Source organism: Hetaerina americana, unplaced genomic scaffold (assembly GCF_022747635.1).
Source record: "Hetaerina americana unplaced genomic scaffold, ioHetAmer1.1.p SCAF_5, whole genome shotgun sequence".
NCBI classification, from domain to species: Eukaryota; Metazoa; Arthropoda; class Insecta; order Odonata; family Calopterygidae; genus Hetaerina; species Hetaerina americana.
The window spans coordinates 77,263,216-77,284,436 of NW_027287095.1; positions in this window are offsets into that span (position 1 = coordinate 77,263,216).

Consider the following 21,221-nt stretch of genomic DNA (forward strand, 5'->3'; position numbering starts at 1 on the left):
CAATAAACACATATTTTAGTTCACAAGATCTTCCTCCACATTAAAATCATTCATATCCTTCATCTCAAAGTATTGGTAATATCTGAAGTAAGAGTATGACCATAACCATATATAACCATACTATTAAACTAATAACTGTAGTCTGATGATCACAGTACGTAAAAATACGTGAAAAATATTGGGAAAACTTGTAAATAATGCATGTAATTGTAACCTTTAATAAGAAGAGGTGCATAAAATTATCGAAACGTTAGTCAATGCAAGAATGTACTCAGATACTTCATTAGAGAAATACTACTTACGTTGAATTTAACACAAGTATTATTACCAAAATTTACTAATCCATAACAGCCGCAGAAAAGTACGACAGCATTGATTATTGTTGTACCTGACGTCACGGATAATGGCGGTAGTTATTGCGATGGATATCGGAGCTTTTAAACGTGAAATAATACACTTCAGAGATTCTGCGAGCTGAAATGATGTGGCTGCTTCGGGATTTCTTCACACTTTGCTCTTTAACTATACAGCTTCACAATAAAATTTGAAAGAAAAACCAAAATGTCCCTCGTAAATTATGATTTAAGGCATTTTCCTCTACTTCCTAGAAATATGAGAGAAGAGACCAGGATGAGGTCTCCAATTCATGGACAACCATAAAAAGTCCTTCAACGTCCTCTCGCCTTTCTTTCCGCATGACTTTCAGATGTCTTCTACGGGTATGCTCAAAGGATATACCTTTCACTTGAAAATTATGACTTCTTTTATGTCGCATGCAGTACCACCATCGTCATTCTCATTTCTCGCTTAATTATGACAATATTGGCTGATTAACTTTCCATGTAACCTCATGTTATTGCTATTCAATACTATCGTTAAAGAAGTTGATATATTGCTCAATTTTCGGGATAATACAGGACAAAACTTTTAAGAGCATAAACGTTCCAATATTGGACTATTAAGAAAACAGTGTTGAAATATAGGCAAAAATATTAACTGTTAACGATTTTATCGAAGAATTAAGGATAACACTTAAGAATCGAGTCAGCTCCGATATATTAAGCCATTTATATTGAAGAAGCTGAATCTGCGAATTATGATGAAAGTAAAAATTTGTTAATTAATCATCAAGTGGGACCATTTTCCCCAGCTGAATGAAATTGTCAAATCTAAAATTTAGTTACAAAACGCCACTGCACACTAATGACCGATTGATTCATGGCTGGATGCGATTTAACATTATAAAATAATGAAGTCCTCCTTCCCACGTGACCTCAACAAACTCCCCCCCACCTACCGACCGTCACTAACCCCTCCCCCCTTGCCCCTCCAGGTATATATACCTCACGCCCCGACCTGAACACCCACTTGACTTTGGACAGTGCCTGGTGCATAGTCTTCTTCCAAATTCAAGTTCCCATTCGATTCTCTCCCCGTAGATGGTCACCTGGTGACCGAAATACCGGTATTGAAGTTCTTCTTCATTATTTTTATTGGCTATAGGATTTTCTTCCTTGTGACAATGAAGTCCTTGTTCTCTTAGTTGGTAAAAAAAATCAAATGCTTCAACCGGAGGAACACATGAACCTTCAATCATCAACTCTCCATGTAACATTTTCCACATTTCAATTTATGTCATTTGGTTGTGACACGATTGTACGTCCGACTTTTTCTCTTTCCACTATTGATACTATGCCCATGCGATCTGCTCCGAAACACTCGACGCAATTGAAATCATCCATGTTGGCATAATAACTTGCCTTTTAATATAACTGTCCCCGCAAATTGAGCCCGGACGAGGATTAGCAATAGGTGATACCAATGCTTTTAACCGACAAAAAAGACAAGAGGGCAACATTTTTTAGATTCAGGATGACGTGATTTCCGAGGATGAACTCGAAACTGTCAAGCACGAGGCGAATGAGAGGAGCAGACAGAAGTCGCCGATATTATTCTCTCGACGGCTCTTTTTTTTCCCCTTTTCTGCCGCCGGGGGCCGGCCCATGGGAATCGTGGATGGAAGAGCGAGGAAGAGGAGTTGGTTCGAAGGGAAAAACGGGAGGAAGGAAGCCAGAGGAGGGACGAGGGTGGGTGGGAACGGCGAAGAAGTTTTTCGGGTGTGGAAAGGACGGGAGGGTGGGAGTGCGGGGAGGTGGCGAGGAGAGGGGGCGGAGGAAATACGGGTCGGACGGACGTATCTCACAAATCCAGAACCCCGTGGAGAAGACGGCGGGAGGTTAGTGCCATGGAGGAAGGCAGGGGAAAGGAAGAGACTCCAGGGACAGGCGGATGCGAAGCCTAGAAAGGCGGTGGAGAGGATTGGAAGGGGAGGAATTGGTATATACTACGTATCACTCGGTACATAGGTACACAGAATGCATGCTGGTTGTGCTGGGAGCAGGATGTGACGTTTGACTACGTAAGTATTTATTTTTCTCCCAGTTTTGACGTCGATGAGTTGTGTAAGCATTTCTCTCATAAAAAATTTGTCTTTCAAAAACGTAATGATATTTTAGACTAAAAATCGTGTATTTTATTTTAGGGTTAATATAGCAACTGCCAACTTATTACGTGACGAGAATATCCAAAAGATATGACCTACAGGTCCGAACTCTTCGGACCTGAAAATGTTGGCTGTAACACCAGAGGCACTGTCTTCTGCGAGATAGAAAAACTCGGGAGCAACTCGAAAGCCCTGGTGTCTTTTGTACATCACGGTGGAAGCTCTCGTTACAACAAAGAGGAGATGTAATTACAGGACAAAGACTTTCACCTACTAGCATGAAATAGAAAGAATCCTCAGGCCACTAGAGTAAAAACCTTAATGTAGTAGATGCTACTAAAAAGAACGCCCAACACAATTTCTAGGATATTCGTATAAGATTTATAAGAAAAAATATCGACACATCAGATAACCTGTGATACATTACCTACCCCACGCAAAGAAATACAAAAGCTATCTTGTCTAACTCCATCCTTAGCCCCTTATCGCTTCACGTCTGAAATTATTATCTTTATAATGTTTTGTCGCCCACTTGTGGTGGGATTCGAGTAAAACGACGGAGCCAAATCAAAGAGGGAACGCCTATGGTATTGAAAATTTGGATCGTTATTTGAACTTTTTTTGGCCAAAACATAACCTTCCACAAAGTCAAAATTGGTGAAATCACCTTTATTCCGCAATGGAAAGAAGTCCTTGTCTTGAGAAGCTCGTGGACCATCAGTCATGTCGGCGCGAAGACTACGGGAGGAAGGAACACATTTGAATACCACCGTTGCTGTCGAGGGTCTCTTGAGAGGACCGTACGTGACTTTTTCGTGACTCGCCCGACACGGTGACCTCGGAAGGAAGGGAGGAGCAGCGACGAGTGAGGTGCAAGGGTGTACGAGGGGGCAGGACCGGGAGAGAGAGAGACAAAGCGGGACGGGCGACCCACTCCCAAAAACCTCCCGTCTGCCTTTTTTCCAACCACCCATCCCGCCGGCCATAACCTGCGAAAAGACTCCACGCATACAACCCTCCCACGCACCCCTCGCCCCGCACGACCTCTTTCACTCCACCACCTTCGTCCCCTCACCCCCCCGTTCGTTCTTTTACGGCCCCCACTTGCTCCATATACCAGAGCTTGCTCCTTTTACCAGAAGACAAAAATGTGTGGCGGCAGGCTGTACGGTGCAGGACTCGAGTCGGCCTGCAGCTGAGGCCAAGTACCCGTTCTCCAGTTTTCTGAATTGTACCACATCGGCCATTAGTCAATTTCTTAGGGAGAGAAAATATATCAACAATAACTTGGTACTCTCAAAGTGGCTCCAGTTCAGTGGAAAGAGCGTAAGACCACCAACTGGAGAGTACGGGGTACAAAATCGGAAAAATCCACTAGAACCAAAGCTATGTAATTTAATGCATACCAATACTCCACGGGAAACCCTAGGTGGGGTTAGAGAAATAATCTGGCCCCTGTGGCATTTTACGCTCGCGATGGGAGGTAAGCTGTGCTCAAGCCTCAATACATAGTACATCTTAGAAAATATTGATGTTGAATTCAGCATTTTTTAAAAGTTAAATTTCCCTTCCACTGGCAACAAGTGAAATAAACATCAGAATTATTGATCACCTGACATATCTATCTTAACTGCTTTCAATGACAGTTATTTTTGTTGACTTCCAATTCCTTGATTAACGTCACCAAGAAGCTGCGTCGAAGTTCCATCGCAATGAATTTATCGTTTTTAGTCTGACTCAATAAGAAGTAGCAATTCGATGGAATCAGATTAATTCAATTACAATACAGAAATGGCTTCTTTTAAATGAGACTGGAAACCTTTAAAAATGAATGGATCACTAATAAGAAAATTCAGCTCGGTCTTTGAGCTTTTGTAGATCCCATCAGTGCCATTTTGAAAGTGTTAAGACGTAAAACTTGAGAAAGAAGCCGTACGAGAGAAGCTTGAGGTCGAAAATAAAGAACTTTTATAGCTTCAAAGAAATAAATCATGGAGAGCGAAAAACACTTGCGACCATTTTTTATTTTGTACTTGATGGCTTTGTCACGGTCTAGAGTTTCAATTAAGTGATTCGCCAAGATTCAACTCTGTGGCTCCTATAGCACAAAACCCTTTCCTTTCCACACAAAAAAATGGATTACGAATAATCACAGCCAATTTCAATGAGAATAGTCGTGGCTCCTCCCAACGGTTGGACAAGAAAACGCAGTTTTTTTCAACACGGCACAACGAGAAAAAAAAGGTTCTTCGACGAATCTTTGGGAATGTTTACGATTACTATTTCCTATGGTTGGTCTTCCACTAATACCCTCTCCTCACATCGTAAAGCCCATGCAAGAGGAGTGAATTCGGGATGTGAAGGAACTAACAGAATTAAAAAAACCTTTTTCTGCCCTTTTCATTCCAAGAAACGAAAAAAATAAGTGCTGTGAGAGAAGTGGTTGCTAAAGTGCAAATGCATATATTTTAGAGAACGGTGCCCGCCATCAACGGAAAATTTTACTGAAATTTCCACTAAAATTTAAAACCTTTGCTAGTGAAATACACTGACATTTGGAAATTACAATGCAGAAATTAGTTAGATGATTGATACCGATCTTTTGTCGATACGTAACCAATGACAGAAAATTTAGTTTAATGCCTCACGCTACTTTCTAGTATTCTTCATGACGTCCATTAAGCCTGTTCGCTTCTTTACTCTTCTCCGCTACTAACACTCTCTCAGCGACACATTTATGCTCAAGTCTGAACTAATCCTTTCTTTAAGTCTTTACTAGGCGTACCTGATATAAATATCCTCTTATTTGTAGTGCTTTATTTGTTCATTCTCCTATGTCCCAACTACGATATACGGAGAATATCTTGTTTTCAAAGCTAAAATAAAGTGTGAAATACCTGTAGCAAGGAAAATACAAGAATAAAAATGTTTCTTCATTATATACGTATGTGTATATATATATATATATATATATATATATATACACATTCAAACACGAAATACCGCCAAACGGCGAATAAATACTCATATATACAGAAACAGATATAAGGAAAAGGGATAGGAACACATATAAAGAACACACATATATATATATATATATATATATATATATATATATATATATATATATATATACATATAAATATATACACATATGTATATATATACATATAAATAATATATATATATATATATATATGTGTGTGTGTCTATGTATAATGAAGGGCGCAAGCTAATACTTGTTTCATTGTTAACGCATAGGTTCAGTAGGTATAACTCACCAGCATGGTTTTTCACAGACATTCGCATGAAATAGTTGGCAGGTGAAAAAAACATCCACACCTGACAGCATTCAAGGTGTAACCCTGCGACAAGCTAACCTACTTTCGCGTACTGAGAAGCATCCTTTAAAAAACTCTCACGCCCTATTTTGAAGAAAAAAATTGGTGTCGAAAGAAGGAAGATTTCTAAGGAAAAAATTCACACCTTTTTCGTTTGAATGGAGGCAATTTTCTTTGGGTGCCCTTCAAATATCCTCCTTTTTGAATTCCGCAATGGATCCCAAAATTCGCTAAAATGGAAGGCTCATGAAAACTAATCATATTTTCATGGCTTGAAAACCATGAAGCTCCAAAGCCTTTGGCTTTGGCTCCAAAACCTTTGAAATGGTTGACCTGCAAGCATACTCCCAGGCGTACCATCCGCCCACATGCAGGTTCATCTATCCGTCTGAAAAAAACACTTTAGGTGCATAAAATGAAAAGGAAAAAAATACTCACCATTCAGTGACTGAATAAATGGATGATTGCAGCGGAGTATTCTCCCTGAGAAAAAGAAAGGACATTTCCAATCAGACAAAGCGTTAAGTGTCATTTGTAAAATAAAAGAATCATGAAAGCGAATTTATTTGCATCAGGCATACCTGAAATTTTCTTGAATATAACCATGAATAATAGTGAACAGAAGATTAAGTGACTGAAATACAGAAACTGACCTCAGATATCAAATTTAGGAAGTCATGTAGGAAAATGATCTTCCAGTAGATTATTAATACCTCTGACAGGAAAGCAAAGCATCGTTAATTTTAAGATTTAAGAATTAAATGAATAATAAAAAAATATCTAATATACTGTATATATTCAGTGTATTTAGTACTTAACTACCATAAAAATCAAATATTCTCTTACTCTTATAGCAATTCCAGAATATCTATTAAACAGTTACATTAAAATAATAAAATATCAAAATTATTATTGCATCCAGTTTTTTAGGTATTACTACTGATCCCATTAAATAATTGCGAAAAAAGGCCTTTAACACTCTAAAAATATGCAACTTTGCAGATCGAGAGCGAATTTCTGGATTTTTCAGTTAATTTTTTTGGTGCATGAATTGAAAAGAATTGCTATGAATTGAAAATATAGTTTCGAACTAATAGAGCTAGCATAGAGGAAGAAGAGCAATGAACCCCCTTTCCCCGCCGCTATAGCACCTCCTGACGAAGACCCACAACAACGTTTCTGGCACCTCGATGGCAGATGGCCATCGTAAAAAGGAATGGGAAGAAAATCTTTTTCCATGCGAAAGACTTCCATGCATACACTCCCTTGCCGCCAGACCGTTTCCACACGCCCTCGTGCGCCCACCTCGTAAAATTCCTCACCATGCCCTCCCCATCCCTCCACCCACGAATCCACCGATTCCCCTTCGCCTCCTCCAATGTATATGTTCCCCTTCTTCTCCGTCCTCATCGGCCTCGCCCAGAGGTAGAGAGAGGTGTCTCTTAAGATCCACTGGCCTCTAATGAGCTCACAATCGGCCCGTTCTGACTCCACTTGGTACACCACCACACCGAACTTGCTATTTTCATCTCAATCTACATCCACGGAAACTAATGAAACTTTAGGGAGGAAGAGCACCTGATGCTCCATTGGGAATCCGATTAAACAGACAGTCAAATACTTTTGGATTGAACAAATTCACTTGAATGTTATGCAAAGATGCTCTGACTAATGTGCTAATTATTCATTTCTCAATTGAAGAAAACTCTCTAGATGCATAGTATTATTAAGGCAACGTATCAATATAAACTTGTTGCTTGCAAACAGTGGGATAAGAAAGAACTTTTCAGTCGTCTCAGGGATGTTTGACAAGTACTTGGGTTACCCTCACGACTTGCATTGTTACGTCATGATAAACACACTGCGCAAAGCAAGGCGGTACCTTCCATCTATTCGTAGGTTTAATTCAACGAATCCATTTAAGAACGATGGGTTTATAAGTTAAATAGATAACAACAACCCCCATTTCCATTTTCCTATTGATGCTAGATGACAAAAGCGTCGTTAAGGAAATGCGCCCGCAGCTAGTGACTCGGGGAAGGGGACATTACTTAGAAATTTGTGTAACGAACGGCTCAACATGGACAACAGCTGAGGAGGACGGCAGGCCTTTCCTTTTCCTCGAAAATGTTCCTATAAGGAGACCCAAATAGCACCATATCTCCTGGGCACCATCAGACTCCCTACATCCCCTCGCAGTAGCATTTATATAACACGAGAGGGGACGCGTATGGGTGCGACAGGGGGAGGTGGGGTTGGGTGGGTGGTGTCCACCTGATGGGCACGATCACGCACCGTCGCCATCGCAGGCCTCCCATCTTGGCCGAGACATCGACAGGAAACCGAGTCGAATGAAGAGGGAAAGGAAGCGAGGAAAGGGGCCGGATACTGCGTGACATCATTAGCACCCTTATCCTACTTTTCGGTCCAGAAACAGAAGACGAGCGGAGCGCCAGCAAGTGGAACACGGATCCCCGTCGTTGTTTACAGCGGCATCTCGGGGTCGATTGATATTCCGATGGACCACCAGCACGAAACACCTCGGCGGACACTGCGATGACGCAAGAGAACGTGGGAGGGGAGCCGGACAATTAAAGGAGGTTTTTCACATGAGACCGGCAAAGACATACGACCGGCCGTGCGGTCAGCGAGCGGTCAATTAATTAACGAGGAGACGGGAGATGAAGGAGGAGGAGGAAGCCTTTCCGGTCTTTTTGAGCCACCCTGCCTGTTTTTACGGACAACGCTTGACTAATAACGTCTTCGATGGCTTTTCTGTGCTACCTCATGAGCCATGGCCTCCTGCTAGTCTTGTGTTCGATTGAATACCAAATAGGATGGTGATGAGGAAAACATTCGCCCCCGGCTCTGCTGTCGATTCGAACACCAGGCCCAGAGTTACGAGGAGTTTAAATCTTTCATCCATAGGTTTCGGATATTGCGTTATAGAAGTCTTGCATGTAAAAGATATCAACTTCTATGGGGAGAAAGATATAAATTTTAAATGCGTCCTTTGTAGCCTTTACTTTACACACAGGAAACCTAAAGTGTAAACGACTAGTTACGTGATGACCTATGCAGTTTAATTTCTTAATGGTTAGTGATTGTGATGAACGTAAACCTTGATTCATTGGCTTTATTGATTTTTCTATCTTAACAAAAAATATTTTATCGAAATGAGTTGAATGGAATATTTTCAGTGCCCTTCAGTTACATAAAGGCTCCTGTAAATCTCCTGTGTCCTTGGGAGCGGAGACCATTGTACGTAGCATGCCCGTGTGGTAGTGGAATTTCGCCTCCTTACTTTTCATATTCTAGCGTGCACGTTATTGGATAAATTTTTACTACACTCTAAGGTGCATAAGCTTGTGATTTGATAGTATATATGTATGTATTTGTATGTCTGTATGTAAATAAGGTTTTTGCATGAATTTACGCGCCATTATGGCTGTGGGTTAGAATGAATATGCTGATTTTGCATGTGGCTGTATGCTCTTTTACCGGTGGTGACCTAACACCCCCCGCCACACGCCCTTGCGACGGCTTGCGGGGTATTATGTTGATGTATACGTAGATTGACCTCGGAAGTACAGTTACATAATCAGTAGTCTACTGGTATATCTTTTTAAGACTATGGTTCAAACGGCGTATTTCATAAAAATCTAATCGATACAATTTTAATCCTGGGTTTTAGGACCACCAGGAATATCCTTTCTCTGGGAACATAAATGACCTCCTGTGTCTGATTTTTTTCTTTCGAAAGACCCAAATAGTTGAAACTTTTGACTTTTGAAAGAGGTATCACTGCTTTAACCAAACAACTTGTTTTTGTCTACAAGATTCTTTTCCCTCATTCTCATCTTCCTTCTCCTCTTCCAAAAAAGTCAACTATCGGTCGTTCTCTGATGGCGTTTAGTGTCAGTGCAGTAAACACGTGGCCAAGAGAGGGACCATTCTCAGCTGGCCCTTCCGAAAAACCATTAACCCTGAAACAATACGGTTGGGGCAAGCGAATTCTTGGGTTTTAGGAGTGGACGGATGGCTTCTAACTGCCACTCGAGAAACGTCGAGAAATTTGAAGGACACTCTGACTAAGGAACCAAACACGTGAAAATGGGGTTTTCACATCTCACTCTACTCGTGGGAAAGTTTAGAAAACTCGTGCTACGCAAATCTTAAAAATTACTCTGAAATTTACTCTTTAAAATTACTCTTAAAATTAACCTTTAAATTTACTCTTTGAATTAATCTTTAAATTTCTCTTTAAATTGCTCTGCAAATTACTCTTGAAAAAATTAATCTTAAAATTATTCCTAGAATTTAATTAACCTACTCCAGTTTTCACGCATTCAATTTTATTGATTTTCAACAGAAGACAACCTTCATTAAATATGAATCACGACACTGAACTATAAAATAATCCGCGTGTGCCAATGGAAAAAGGGTCTTTCGGAATGCATGAACCATTCTAAAATCTCTCAGAATGAGTCATCACTCTAAATGTTGGCAAGGAAAATTCATGTCTTCGCGTGAGCTATTCAAAGGTTTAAATACTCTTTCCCAAACAGAATGGCGTTTCTCGAAAATCAACTGGCACGCTAGACATACGCTTCCATGAAAACGACAATACTTTACCCTGCAGCCACAAAAGCGCACGGGGGGATAGCCGATAGAAATTCCCGCTCTGCACTCTCTCCACTTACCGAATACCACCAGGATTCTTGACTCCCACCCCAACCACACACTGCCAAGTTTTCACGTTGTTTTTCGCCATCTGGCGGATGATGCAAAAGTTAATATTATTAGAAGGGTGAGGAATCTTTGATTAGGACACAGGAATTTTTAATGTACTCCACGCATTTTATAAACTCTTTCGGTGCAAGATACGGGAGAGAGAGGGATGTGTGTTAAGACCCCAAAACACCCTCGTCCACGCCACTGACGCCATCCTCCCTTCCTGCCTCCTCGCTACGCCTTGCCGCTTCCCTCTCCCCCCAACCAACCCTCTACCGAACTCTGGCATTTCTTAGCTGTCCACCTCCCTCGAGTGACCATTCTTCTCTCTTGGCTACGCCCTTCCTTAACCCTTTCCGACCTCTGCAACCTCTCTCCCCGCCCTTTCCACTCCCATCTCTCCCCTATTAAGCCTCTCCAGTCAACTGCGTGCTTCTGTGGGCATCCTTGTTATGATGCATGTCTTTCCTACCCCAGGACGCAGATGTGTGACTCTCAGGCACGAAATTTCCTCGTTTGACCCATTTCACACTTTAAACGTGTTGGTCCCATGGCCTGACTATCCGTTCAGGGACTCTCAAATTCTCTCCCGGCACGAGAGAAACAGAGAACGGAGCATGCACATACAATTCTAACCAAAATTTTCTCGCAGACCAAGAATTATCCTGCTTAACTTAGAAAGGGCGAATAGTTACTACAATTAGTCACGAAGTGAGCCACGATAAAAACTGATTGGAGAAGAAATCTCTAATTTATTTTATTCAGATGAATGATGACGCAATGGCAGTGAATTAGTTAACTTTTGGAAGCGTGTCACATGCAGACCTAACTCCTAAGGCCTTGGGTGGAAACACGATAACCCAAAGATTTCGAATTTTACTCAGCAACGATTTCATCCCTAACCAAACCAGCATTATTAACCAACATGAGGAAAACAATGCGACAGGGCAATTTGTCTGCGGCAGAGAGTTGAACAATGTAGTCATAAATGAAAGCCATAGGCATTTAGGATAATTGAATTAATGGAAATCGAACAATAGACAGCATAAAACATTTTAAGTATATTTCTCTTGATTGAATTTATTTGATAGAATTAAGTATTCCTGAAAGAATCCAAACAACAAATAGGCCTAAACAACAAATAGGGAAAGGCATACCCCACCCTCCCAAAACTTTTTAAAAGATGTGATACGTCTTATATTCCAATTAGATAATTTTTTTCAATTTGGCAGGAGCTCTAAAACCGGATACATCTGATTTTAACAAAACTGTCTTATTGCTTACTGACTTCCGTCTCCTCTCCCACTCTCCCCATCTCGCTCAAAATTCAGGGCCTGGGGAAAAACTTCCCCAAATGTCAACCCAGAAACTGCCCCATGAGAGTAAGCAGTGGTGATGGTTCTACGGGGTGAGGAGTCCTCGCATGGAGGGCTTCGATGAGCACAAGAAAGAGAACCAGGCATTCTACAAGGCTAGTGCTGCCCGAAAGCATTTGAAAACTGTAGGAGGGGCAAACAGAGGGGTGGTGCACGGGGGATTGGAAGGAAGGGAAGGCAGGATGAGATGGTGTGATGGATGGCGAGGAAGGAACCTTAGGGGAAATAGGGCTTGGGCGTAGTGAGGAAGGAAGGAAGGAAACGCTCGGTGATGATGAGGCGAGGGGTCAAGCGAGGGTCGTGAGACAGAACGGTGGAACAGGTCAGCTGACCACTGATGCCGAGTGGCATCTCGGATCATTAAGCTGGAAATCCGAGCTTTCTGCCGACCGCACTGTGGAATTTGATGACGCATCTGATGCGGTAAAGGGTTTCTGGACGGACTAAAGCTTTAGAATTGCGTAATATCAGGAAGCGCTTGAGTATGACCACGGAGACATATTATAGGCTGGATAATAATATAATTCCGCTCTCACAAGGTCAGTCAAGTAGATATTATTGAAGAAGAAAAGATCGCTCGAGTGTGCATATAACTACTGTTTCAGTTTTACCTGTAATTTATCAAATTACTTGGCCCCTAGACCCTATCTTATGTAGAGTGTTTCACTAGAAATAATTCTATTATTATTAGCTCTTGATAAAATCTGCACACTCGTGTTGAAGTACTATAACCAAGTAGCGCTATAATTAAATGAGGTAAGTACTTAGATTAATACAACGCCTCAGAACATTAACGGAATCCTCTCCATTTCCGCTTATATCGGCTGGGATCAAGAACATCTTTTTGATCAAAGGCCACGTGAGGCCTTACTATGAGTTCGTGCGAACGAAGCTTATTTATGCTTTACTCTCACAGAGCTCCGAATTTCAAAGTAAACATTGTATCCTATGACAGTTTAGATTCATGCAACGATTTTTCCCCACAGAGATGCGAATGCGAATCCGAAAAAGTCATCAGTGCACGCGTTTATTGAACAAAGAGAGGATTTAAAATTCATTTACGTATACACTCAAGAGAAATGCACAAATTTACTCTTAATAAAATTATTTAATTTCTCCAAAATACGGACACAATATCTGAAAATATCCTATATTATATTGAGTTCCATTTTATATTTAGATAAGTCCTATTACTATTTGATTGATTTTTTATCTTGTTTATTGCTTTATTTATTATATAAGTTTGATAAACACAATTATCACTAGCAAAAATGGTATTATTTTAATCTTAACTGGTGAATGGTTGAACACAGACGTTCGTTATAGTTAAAAGGGTACCCGTTGTTTAATTTTTTATTTTGTAGGTTCGAATACGTTTTTCTTTATTACAAATTTCTTTCCAGCTATGTAACTCAAGGCTACGAATTCACTTTACATTCTATCAGTTTCTGTACCGAGCAGAGGCAGTAAAAACCACGCCATCCATAATATGATCTTAACCAACTACTTCACAGTGGTGAAATTATTACGAAGTCGTTACGTAATATTCCACTGTCTAACGCCTCGTATAGTTACTTTGACTAACTGCGAAGTTTACGAGCGTTTCACCACAACTGAAACTCTCAATACAATTGGCTAATTTTGAATGAATGTAAAACTCCAATAGCCGTAAACAGTTAACCTTTCTAAACAAAGTACAAAAGAAATTAGCTTTAGAATTGCATCTTTAGAAGAGCTCATTTCTATCAATAATACAATTGGCTAAATTTAAAAAAAATACCATTGCTCTCGTTCTTCAATGGTTATAGTTTGGCTATGTAAATACGACATATCTTAGCCTTTCGTGATTACCGCTGAATCTAATCGAGGTCAGGAAAATCCTGAGTCCGTTGACGGAATCAGGCGGCTCCTTTATTCTACCTCATTTCCGCATAATGCCTTCGCAAGTTGCGTTTGAACGCATAAAGAGCGGAAAAAAGCATTCGAAAAAATCCCTTCGACTGCTCAATCCATTTCCTTTTCTCAGAGTGCATTGACACCCTTTTATGTTGGTGCACACGCAAATGTCCGTGTAGATCCATTGACCGCATTTAGGTCAGCCAACGCCAACTCGCGCAACTCGCCAACACCGGCTAATCTTCTGGGATGATGTGAATACAATCTTTACCATTAATAAATAAGTAGTTTCTGTTGCCGTTGCTTATTTATTGAAAAGAAATTAATATGAATACCTGGGATTTGGAATATTTTTTTGGAATGGGTCGCTGTTGCATTGTTCAGGAGATCAAAAAATTATAAAAAACCATTTCGAAGTGATAATTATCACGTTCAGGAACATAAAATAAAGCTTATCAAGTCTTGCTCTTAGCTCGTCGTATTGTCTTCTCCTTTGAGAGATTTTACAGATACTTTAATGTGCTGATTACTGTTATTTTTTAATGAGGAATAAGGGATATTTTATAAATATTATCATTAGCCTGACCGCTACGGTCTGCTTCGGTTGGATTCTTGTATTCACCTAAGTCTTCTGCCAGACGAGAGGTGGTGGAAATTTGATATGATTCACAGCTGAGCTAAATTTCAAAACGGAGTTCATAAGAGTCAAAATTGCCCACTTTGAAGCGAAATGACCTGAGCAAACGTCATATATTCACGATTCTTTAAAGAACTCCCGTTCTCTCTTGCGTCTCCACCGCTCAGTATCCAAGAAGCAAGGCCATCAAGAGTGAGGGTAGCATATTTACGGTTTCCGGATGCGATGAATATGGTGGGAGAGGGGGGAGGACAGAAGTGATGACGCTACTCATATTGACGTGGGTGGCAATGCCAAGCCGGGAGAATTACCCATCCATGCACCATCGTATCCTCTTTCCTCTTCTCGCTGGATTTCATTATGTAACACGCCCAGCCGCTTTCGCTCGCGTGCTCCCTTTTGCGGCTTCTCCGGGTCCATTTAATTCATCCACACCCCAGGGCAGAGCAATTACGACCCTCATAAAGGGAGCTTTGTCGACAATCTTTTTTTTTAAGGTCTTGCATACATTTACTTCTAGCAGTAACTCGATAGTCTGTCAAAGGCTTTAGAAGACAACTCGTTCTGCGAGCATGATTTCGGAAATCATTCTGTTTGCTTATAAATGCTCCAATAATAACTCTTTTGGAAGAAATAAAATCAATTTTGTACCACATGGCGCCATTTAGGCAGTACTGTTTGGGGGGGGGGGTCGAATCGAATTTCGAATATAAATTAATTACTCGTTGCCAAAAATCGACAGCAGCTAAATATTTAGAAAATTTTAGAATATTCATAACTAAATCGAGAATTATTTATTAAAAGAAATGCATAAAAAATATTAATATTTCTAGTCGATTGAAACGAAAGAGCAATATACATCATGAACCTGCCCCTTACGAAAGGGAACCCGGCGGTGCAACTAACAATAAATAATACTCGTATAGTAATAGTAATTACATATGTTCAGTATAAATCCTCGTGATATGTTCCACCAAAATATCCTCTGGTGATTCCCTTACGTGTTAACCTTATTTAAATACCTAAGTTAAACATAAAGAATATACTAGGAAATGAATAAACTAGAATGAATGGTTACGGCACTATTAGAGTACAGTAGTTCGAAAAAGTATCAATCCGTCCTAAGGCAATTAAAAGAAAATTTTTATCTCAACGATCATATATAATATTTCCTCCTCCAAAATGGAGGCCCAGATTTCTCAAAAGGGAAAATACTTTAGTGAATTCATAATTACATTGAGAATGATGTGTTATGAGAAATACTTCAATCAAAACGAAAGAAGGGAGTCACAATGCAACTACTTCAGAGTGTAAAAATCATTCGCCTTGACCGGGGATCCCAGTCAAAGGAAATGATTTTTAAACTCTGAAATTTTTGCATTGCAATGCATTTAAGCGTTGCATTGTAAGACATATCAAAGGTTACAGTCACGACATCTCCCTCACTTTCCTGGAATTTGTGAAAAGAAGGGCGCCAACCATGAAACTAAACTAAATTATGTAGACTAGATATGGTGAAACAAAAATATCTGTCATGGTATCAAAGAGCTCACAAACCACGTTATTCTCATGACCGTACCATATTTGCTTTCAGCAGCGACTGAACAGCCTGACCGCTCAAGAAATATTTGAATTTCTCTTCTCTGATAATGTTTCCTGGAAAAATAAGTTACCAATCGACAGTCATGTGATGACTGTTTAATGAGAATCATGCCTGTTTTCATTTCCCACGGTGACGGTATGAATTTGTAATGCAATGGCATAAAACAGTTTTCTGTCTCAAGGTAACAGATGAGTGAGTGAAAATAAATTTATCACAATTTTTACCTTGAAATGCCCACAATACTCTTGGCCGAAGGTGTCTCTATATTTGAACGATTTTATCACGACTATTAGAGACAAATTTTCTTGTTGAAAAATAACGCACGTTCAATTCATGGACAGCTGATTAGAAAACAATGACTTTGCTCCATATATTTTAGAAATCAACTAAGCTACAGGTGTATATATATATATACCTGTAGCTTAGTTGTATATATAGCTTAGCTACAGGTATAGATGTATACCTGTAGCTTGTAGTATATATATATATATATATATATATATATATATATATATATATATATATATATATATATATACACACCTGTAGAGCAGAATATATATATACCCATAGAGCACAATGAGCTATCGCTCTTTAGTGATGGAATTATTACCACAACTTAGGCTGAATTAACCTATCGATAGTTGTTCAATTTTACGGTTGATATGGTAGAGTTTGAACATTCGCGAGCCAAATTAGGAGCAGGCGGACGCAAAATGTGGCATAATTGTGTATCAAAAAAAGGAGACGAAGTTTAGACTGCTCGACAATGACTTCTGTTGTCCGCTTCTCTCGCCAAAGGCTAAGCATTAAGAAGGACTGTGAAGGAGACATAACGTTCCCCTTTCCCACAATTCTCGCGTCATCTGAAAAAGACCAGAAAGACCTCTCGTCTCGATATGTAAACTGATTCAGGAAATCCGTGACGGGATTGGCTTTAATAGCATAACATATCGGATAATAGGCCACTGCTGGCCGGACTATTTGAAAGAAATTCGAGAGTGCAAAGAGACACGAAGTCTCCTAGTGTCTCACATTAAAGTAAATTAATCTTTTTGTAAGAATTAACATTAAATCCATTATTACAAACTATATACTACCGTCGGCCATACAAGCTAGTTATTTTTGGTAATACTACATCGTATACATATACAACGTAACCTGTATGTGGGGCACGTGGCATGGGGTGATTCAACACCATCCATACAGCATGAAAAATTATGTTTTTCTTAATTTTGAGCGACAATAGCTGTGTAATAAATTTAGATAATGATAACTAGAGGGGCATGAACTACAGTTTCAAGGGATGATATACTTTATTCACATAAGAGACGAGCTGTTCCTGGGAAGGAAGGCAAACTAAGTTTAAATGAAATAATTTCAAAATACTAGGTTATTTAGAATGAAAAAAGGAAGTAATTTTTTCCTCTAGCATGGCCGCTTACAGTAATAATTAGTTCCGATATTTATGCAAAAAGGGGAAATTTGTTGAATGTTTAAAAATATAAAAAACGGCTATCTAATAAGTAAAAGATCTGTTCACTCCAAATGTGGCAAACTTCGCAGTATAATACTCTCCGCTGGTAGTATTAACTCAGTTGCTCCATATATAGAAGGCTGTTTAAAAATGATGATATGACGATCAGATTATATTTATTACTCTTATTTGTCCCGAAGATGAAGTGACCGCAATGACATACGAGAAACATGCTACATGAAGTTTTTATTTACCCATTCGGTCAAGGCCATTAATAACAAAAAACGAAATATGCAAGTTAAATATTATTATGAAGCGAGGATACACATAGCTGTAGGACATATGTATATGTCGGTAATTAGTATGTTAGGTTGCCTCGACAGATTAGACCAACCTCCTCCGTAAAATTAAAGAAAAAAAAACAAAAATTAAAATAATACATACTTCAAGCTTCGAATTTTCTTCGGATAATTCGCGGATTTCGCTAATCGCGAGACTGACTCAGTAACCAGTGTGATAAAAAAACAATTAGTACAAATTATTAACAATTAAATTATCAGAGGGGCAAAAACAGACGTCGCCTGGAGTCATCAAACAAGCAAAGCATTAAAGTGTGGAAACGGAAACCAAGAAAAAACAGCTTATCATTCAGGAAATCCCAAAGTGTACTTGGACTAGATCGGCGTCACCGCCCGATAAAAATCTCAGCCACTCTTAACCGAGAATTCTTCGTTTTCTCTCAGAACAAGTGCATAGGGTCGGAAATAATCCGGCGATGGGCATGCTGAGATAGCGCGTAAACCCTACCCGGAGGATGACGCGGAGGTAAAAACAGTAGAAAAAGTGGTCATGGGAGACTTGGTGAAGATCACTGCCGCCGCGACCCAAGCTCCCTCTCTCTCTCTCTCTCCTACGAGAAACCGAGGAACGTCAAGGGGCGCTACTTCCCATCTTCTCCATCAAAAGAAACAAGCCGGAAAAAAACGAAGACGATGGTGAAATTTTTACAGCAGAAATTTAAAATAGCACCGGACATCTGAGACCAAATAGAATAATGTCCGCAGTGAACTCTACCCTGATTACTTTCCCAAATTAAATCGTTATTTCTCTAAGAAATATTATTCTCCTCATTGATCATATTTATTTATATTAAACTATACTTTCCCGGGAATAAAGAAGAAGCGCAATGCAAGGCAGGGCAATAAAGCAACCATTAAGATTTCCGACAAAATTATACACATCCATTAGCAGCAGCCGAGTGCTATAAGAAACTTTTGCTTTTAAGAAGAGAGCGCCGCCGTCGCAGTAAAATTACGACAGGGTTGCAGCAAGTTGAAGGGTACCTGTACGGTAATTTTATTCGGGAAATGGTTCGAAGAGTTGATAATACAGTTGTCATAATATGTATGCAGCGGGAATGAATACAATGTCATGGAAATTAAGGCAATAAATTATGGTGAACACAGAATAAAATCAGCGACGAATTGCACTCGCGTTTTAGATTCATTCCGAAACACGATGGCAAAATGATTCTTCACCGACAAATGCACTGATCTCTCGGCTGCCATATAGTTTTTGGGATGCAGCCATAACATTCACGGCTTACAACCCTCGGAACGGTGCGTGGTGAATGGTGAGGCGAAAGGTAGAAGTAGAACTTCGTCTTTACTAAACCGAAGAGTACAGATTCGGAACGACAAGGAATTGGGGGAAGGATAATAAACGGACGAAATGCATTTTGTTTATTCAAACTCTCTCGCCTCGTGGTGGCTCTCTCTCCGAAAATGTATGTGTGCGTCCCAGGCAGCCAACCGGTGGTCGACTCCGTACCCGAGGGGCCAGCGCCCACGCACACACGTGCGGTGCCCCCTGCCACCCCCACTCCCCCCTTGGTCGGTGCCATCGGGGGCCGGTGTAAGTAGTAGCATGTGCACTGCAAGCTCCTCCCCTCCCGGGCCTCGGGGGATGCGAGAGAGAAAGAGAGGGATGGGAAGGACTGTGAGGTGGAGAAAGGATCCGTCTGTCCGCCCCTCCCTCCCTCACTCTTCTCCTCATGCCCCTCCTTCCTTTCTTACCGTCGCAGGGATCGTAATGGCCTCTGGGACACCAGGGAGGGGTGCCCTGGGCCATGAAGGCTCTTCTCGATGAGCTCGTACATTAGGAGGAGGAGGACTTGGGCTCTCCTCCTGCTCTCACCCTAGCCTCCCTCTCCCCTACGGCTCATCTTCTGCCGCCGCCAGGGTACGCCTTTTTTTTCCATACCATCTCCATGCCATGCCGCTCCCTCCGAGCTCAACCGCCAAAAGTTCATAAAAACCAGCCAGCCTTCCTTCACGCCCACGTTCTCGTGTTGTCCCGAGGTCTAACCCCTGGTTGAGGGGTTCCCCTTATCCCGGCCCACCCCTTCTCTTGCTCTCCTCTTTCCTCGGGGTTCCCGCCAGGGCCACTTCGTCCGAAATGGGTGGAAGCGCAGCAACCCAGAGAGGCAAGGGTAGCAGAATTGGGAAGTCATCGGAATGGGAGGCTGGAAGGAGTATTCAAAAGGTCACGTACGTCGTGGTGGAAAGTCTGCGCCGGATCTTTGTTGCCGATATATTAAAATAGTTTCGCTTTGTTGCGACGTGAGACCACCCAAACTTCTTACTTTCGTGAATGTCTGACTACAGTCAAAATTCAACTCGCTCTGTAGAGCGATGCATTAAAAACTTAAAAAGATAATTACTTCCTAGTTATGGTGGTATAAAATATAACGTTATCATCATGTCATTGATTTATTTATGGCGTGATATCTAGCCTATACCAACAGGAGGCGTATAGTGTGATCGAAATAATTATACTAATTACACATTACAGAGAAAAGACTGAAGATCCATGGACTAGATCACAGTGAACTAATTCACGTCCACGATGGAATTGTTTAGCGACCCGGACATTTTTGGCGTCCAGTGAACCCATGACCCATCTGTAAGTCACTTTTGATTTTGGTTGATTCGCCAGGACTGGCGCGACTAATCCAACACGCCATGGAATTTTAGTGGCAAACAATTCAAAATTAAAACGTGCATTTCTTAGACATTACCTCTCAGTTTTACGTGCTTCAATGTCAAGGAGAATATTACGATGTGCATCCTATGTTATACCCAAAGGAAAACAAATACAAGATCCTTCCCCGAAGTGGGTTTCCATTACACTTCTAATTGCAAGGCTGGCTAGGCGTGATCGTCCTGAATTTCACGCACTACATGCATATGAGTCTCTGTTACTAAAACAAAAATCCGACTTTCAATTGGTGAGTCCGATGAAAACGAAAATTCTTCGTGAAATATGAAAAGGTCTACATTCCGTTTCCATTAAAATTGAGGGATAAGGCAGAGGAAGAAAACAGGAAGGACGTAGTGGACGAGAAACGAGAAGAGAACGGGTTTTAACACCCACCCACGACGGGATTGCATCTGCTTCCTGCTCAGATTGAACAAATTTTTTTTCGCGCCTTCAAAAGGGACGAATCGATCAAGGAAAATGACACCTTTCAGCTGTTCTGAGACGTAATCCCACCCCCCTCCCCCTGAAACTACCACCCACCTCCCTTTCCTCTCTTCCTGGACCCCCAAACCGAAAGGGTTGGTTCCGACGAATAAACGAGGTCGGAAGAAA